The following is a 5530-nucleotide window of genomic DNA, read 5'->3' on the forward strand; positions in this document are numbered from 1 at the left end:
GAATGGCTGACATACACGACTGTAGGGAATCTAAACTGTTTTCTGGCCCGAAGAGGAAAACAGTGGTCATGGTGCCTGATTTCCACGTCTTCTTTAAAGCCATGCACCATAAAGAGTTCCTGTGGGCTTTTTCATACTCTTAAAAAAGCAGAAGAAGAAGAAGAAGAAGAAGAAGAAGAAGAAGAAGAAGAAGAAGAAGAAGAAGAAGAAGAAGAAGAAGAAGGCCTTTATTCTTCTTCTCTGTGTGTGAGCGTGGCCCTGTGCAATGCATGACACACATATGGAGGTCAGAGGACAATTTGATGGAGTTGGGTCTCTCCCCTGACCTTTCTGTGGGTCCTAAGGATCAGATTCATGTTGTCAGTGCTTCTACCTGCTGGAGCCATCTTGCCAGCCCAAGTTTTTCATGCTCTTGAGGTAAGGGTCCCATGCTATGTTCACCACCAGCTTGTGGACATTTGGCATTAAGCCAGCTGTGATGTGCCGGGGGAAATATCAGCTAGACAACCGTCTAGTACTTACTCAGGGAAAATCATTGTGAGGCCCAGCTGCCAATGCCTTGTACCACTTCTTCCCTGGAGGAGGATGGCTGAACACAAGCTGCAGCTGGCCAGTACTTCCAGCAGAGCCGTTCTGGGGGCCGTGTTCGGACCCCCAAACCAGTTAAGAGACACAGGCAAAAGTTCTGCCAGCCAGCATGGATGGCACTCCACAGCAAGTCTCTTATGCAGCTGACCTGACAGGCTGTCACATGACTCAAGACGTGTCTCCACGACCAACAATTTAGTGAACTAGCATGCAGTATCTATTTTCTTCCTTCTGTTTTTTCTTTTTTTCTTTTTTCTTTCTTTTTTTTTTTTTTTTTTTTTTTTTTTTCCTGCCCTGTGACTTTAGTATTGGTGCCAAGCTACAGAAACGGCTCATGTGGGTCAGGCGAGCATCCCAAATCCTCCAGCAGAAATCAGGTCCATCTTACTAATGGCCTCATACTGCACCAGGGGCCCGAGGACTTCCCTTCTCCATAGGGAGGACTCCTGAAGCTGAATCCTTGCCTGAGCTGAAAGCATAACATTGGGATGGGCCTGACTAGGTGAGATGAGTGAGTCTACTAAGCATTTAGGCAGAGACTTATCCAGAAAGAGAATAGTACACACCCCCAAGGATGTGAGTTTGGGCTTCTCCAGAGTGGTACTTACATGTCTTTATGATGGGTGTGTATGTGCTCCTGTGGGCTTCTGGGTCACGTTTCTCAAAGTATGTAATTAAGCAAGGCTTAAAATTTAAGTTTGTAAAAATAAAAAAAAATCTTTTCTCTTATTTAAAGTTTAAAAGTTACAAATATATGGATGACAGCCAGGTGAGATGGGGCTCACTGGTTGCCCCAGGATACGAGTTGATTTTCAACATTCCCAGGAACTTTTGTCAGCGATAAAAGCTCTGATCCAGGGGCTGGAGAGATGACTCAGTGGTTAAGAGCACTGTTTGTTCTCCCAAAGGTTCAATTCCTAGCAACCACATGGTGGCTCACAACCATCTATACTGGCATCTGATGCCCACTCCTGGCACACAGGCATACATGTAGATAGAGCACTCATTACATAAAAATTTAAAAAATAAAATCTTTATTTAAAAAAAAAAAAGCTCCAATATAGAGTTCCAGGTCACCCAGGTGAACTCCCCATCCTACCAACTGGGGGTCGCAGAGAAACTCTGGGTACACTGCAAGCTGGCAGGTGTGCAAGAAGGCGTAACACCCCAGGAGCAAGCAAGCTTGCTAAGGCTACAACACCCATGGGGTCCCTCCTGGCAGTAATATATCCCCAACCCCACCAGAACCTTCCAGCATAAGAACGATTACCCATTTACAGCAGGGGAAACTGAGGCCAAAGGTAGGAGGTGACAGACCCAGGCTTCCAATTCCCTGCTGGCTTTCCCTCCTGTCCACTGATATGAGCTCAACACGGAGGGCTTAATGGTGGTGTGGCCATGGGCTGGCCAGCAGGGGTGGTGTAGAGAAGGATTCCAGGGCCCTCTGCTGTGTGTCTCTGGCTTCCAGGCTCATCTGGTTAATGGTAGCACACCCCAGATTTTCACCCATCTGAGAGTGCAGTAGGCTTCAGGAAACACTGGCTCAGAGCTCTTACCACCTCACCCCCTCCACTCTCCGGCTCCCCAATGCCCAGGAGAACTGTGGAGTAGGCCCTAGGATGTGACGATACAGTGAGGGCCCAGTGTGCAGCAGATGTCCAGTCCAGGAGGCCCGTATTCAGTGGCATTTCCGGAGCTGCTGGGAGCCAGGGTGGGGGCTGGGGGCTGGCACCGGTCGTGGCTTCGCAGCCAAGTGTTCACTAATCCACCCTCTGCATCTGCTTGAAAATAACTTAATTAGCCTGGAAGAGTAGCTGGCAGCCTGCCAACGAGGGGCCCTGAAGGAGGGACCCACAGAGCCTCTGATAGGAGACCCCACACCACAGGTAAACCTTGAGAGGAAGAGAGAAGACCTTCGCCCTCAGCGGAGCGTACCCGTTGGCCACCATAGGGACCAGCCCATGCTGGATCTGCCATGTGGAGGCCATCCAGCCCCACTGGACCTGTGAGGAAACTGGGCCTCCAAGAGACCTGGATAGGTCCCATCACCGTGAGACAGGAAGTGCCTGGGAATGCTGGTGATGTGTGGGTCTCTTCACAGACTTAGAAGGCAAGGTACCAGCTGGTACCTGGAGACCTCAGTTCTCTAAAAGATTAATGGGGGTCACTTGTCTTTCTCCCCAGCAATGGGGAAGGGCCTAGGGGAGAAACGCCAAGCCATGAGCAGGGGCTCCAAGCCCAATGCAAGAAGGAGAAAGGACAGATTTGGGGGGCGGGAGTATCATGCCTGGTATTCCCCAGGGACCCTGGACAGAGAGGGGGATGTCTCCAATGGGATGGGACCCAGGCACTATGAGAGGTGCTATTAACCTAGGCCTGAAGGTGGCCAAGGGCTTCTGACTTGGGGGGTCTGGGTGCGGCTTGGGTGGGGTAGTATAAACCCACTGCCTGCCAGGCCTTTACTGAGCCTTTTCTGTCAGCTGCTAAGCTGAGTGCTAGCCAGAAAGCCTGGGGGGAAGTTGGGCGTGTATGCTTCTGCCTGTGTGCGTCACTTAGAGTGAGCACCAGGGAACACACATGAGTAGCTACCCTGCCTGAGCCATTGGGTCCCAGGCTGAACTCCTGGTCTCCCTGGCATCTCTTTTCTCTCCCACCTTAGAGACCGTGTCCCAAGCCAGGTCCACCACTTGGTTTCCATGCCAGAGACAGGCTACTTCCCACTCACCCTACACCCACTCTGCACCTCCAGCACATTCCCTGGCAGAGTTCTGAATCCATTACATCACAACTGACAGCCCCCTGAGGCCAGACCACCACCACCATACCTCAGGACCACTGCTAAGTCTTTGTTGCCAGGCTCCCTGACTGAGATAGTCTCTGCCTCGACCAGCAACACCACAAACACACAAATAGATGCGCGCAGATATATACATGCGCACATACACACTGGAAGTTCAAATGCGTAGGTACATACAAATGCATATGCCCACAAGTACATGAAATGATACATATACATCACATGCTGCACACACAGATACACATATGATCACACATACAGACATAAACACGTGCCTTACCAATGCTCAAGGGAAACTTTCCAGAACACCACACTGGCCAGATTGAACCCCTTCTTGCCTCTGCAAGTTGGCCTCAAAGCTATAGGTCTTTGGGCTACTCATGTTGCTGAGTCCAAGGAACAGAGCCAATTAAAATGAGAGCATCCAGGCCTGGGTCTAAATGGCCCATGAGGGTCACTTAGTTACTGTGTAGCCATGGCTGAGTCACACACCTCTGGGTTCTTCCTTCTTTGGGACACAGTGTGGCTAGAGGCACTCAGGAGGCTGATGGGCAGGCAGCTCAGGGTCTACACCACTCGCTACTTGCTTGGTCTGCCAGCTTCAGCATACCATTCAACTGTCATTTGGATGCCACAAGCTTCTGGTGACCTACTGCTGGCTCTTACGGGATCCAGTGATGCCCTCAATACCCACTCTACATCTTCCTATGTTCTGGTGTCTTCTGGTGATGATCTCATTAACAGGAAGGATGCTAATTATGTCTGATGAATGGAATGGATGAAGTGTGAGCCCCAGCAGAAGGGTAATTGAGGATGTGGTCAAATGAAGTGCACGTGTGTGTGTGTGTGTGTGTGTGTGTGTGTGTGTGTGTGTGTGTGTGTGCACTCCAGCACACGCACACACACCATGCACACAGTCCTCTGTGGCCCCACAGACTGAAAAAGAATGGATTCCCAGCAATGCCACCTTCACAGAGGCATTTCCTCTACAGCCCCTTTGACAAAACAGTCTTTGCTTGAATCTAAGAAGAAAAAGCAGGACCCAGGGTCTCCAGGAGGGAGTGTGTGTGGCTCCCAGAAGCCCAGGTATGGGCTTGAAGCAGGCAACCTCTAAGCTTGACATGGCCACCTGGGTAGCAGAGTTGCCAGTTGCCAGCTGGCAGCTGGCAGCCCAACAGAATCTGAGCCTGGCAGTGCCGCCAAACGCCTACACGCACCAGCCGTTCATTTCCAGGGCCTACCCACGAGCTAGTGGGCAAGCTGGGTCCAAGGCGGCCCTGGGGTGGAGCTTGCCCTGAGGAGAGAGGAGAGAATCTCCACTGCCCATCCCCCCAGACGGGACTTGAGGTAGTAAGTCAAAGAAAGGCCTGTCTTCCTCTTAGGTGTCTCTTCTGCCCCATTAAGGGTCAGGAGTGAGCAAGAGGTCAATGTTCCCTCTGCACCAGAGGACTGTGGCCACAAGAGGGCGACCAAGCTTCACCCCATGAGGAACAGAGCTACCAAGCCTACCCCTGGTACTGGGTGAGGGGGACAAAAGAGGCAGGACCAGAGTTGAATCTTGGGGGTAGGCACAGACTACCCATGCCTGTCCCTAGCCAGAGCCCTTACCCACACCGTCTCTCTTCAGAAGGTGGCAGCGCTGTCTGGCTTCAGCAATGGAAGCATCTGAACCAAGAAACTATTCCTCTTAGGTACTTTACAAGTAAAGAGAGTAACTCAGAGAGGCTGAGCAGTTTGCCCTGGTCACAGCTGATAGGAATTCAGTGGATTGGCCCTCCATCCTGGCATTGGTGAGGAAACCAAGCCTGGGGCCTTCTCAGCACTCAGAAGCCCAGAGAGGGGACAGAAAGTGTGATTCTGGCTCTTTCGTGCCCCTGTCTGGAATAATCCTGAGAAATGGCCACAGACCCTTTGCATGTTTGGCCCGTGTGGGCTCCTTCCATGCCCATCCTCCACAGAGCCCTCCTCACCATACATAACACCTCAGCCCCCATCCTACCTCACCCAGAGCAGTGGCTGCCATGCCACCCTTTTTTACCACAGCTCTTAGTGTTATGGGCGACTCCAGCCATAAAATTATTTCCGTTGCTACTTCATAATTGTAACTTTGGTATTGTATGAATAGTAGTGTATATTTCTAAGTTT

The 5530-nt window shown here is 51.1% G+C and overlaps 1 long non-coding RNA gene across 1 annotated transcript; it reads right to left on the minus strand.

Annotated features, from left to right (window-relative positions):
- Nucleotides 1-1621: 1621 nt before the first annotated feature.
- On the minus strand, nucleotides 1622-3783 carry LOC311600561. The gene is made up of 2 exons (XR_014780279.1): nucleotides 3666-3783; nucleotides 1622-2366 (listed from the first exon to the last, which is right to left on the minus strand). It is a non-coding gene; the product is annotated as an uncharacterized lncRNA (long non-coding RNA).
- Between the last annotated feature and the right edge of the window lie 1747 nt (nucleotides 3784-5530).

This window comes from Acomys minous (assembly GCF_964271855.1).
Source record: "Acomys minous genome assembly, chromosome: 6".
Taxonomy (NCBI): domain Eukaryota; kingdom Metazoa; phylum Chordata; class Mammalia; order Rodentia; family Muridae; genus Acomys; species Acomys minous.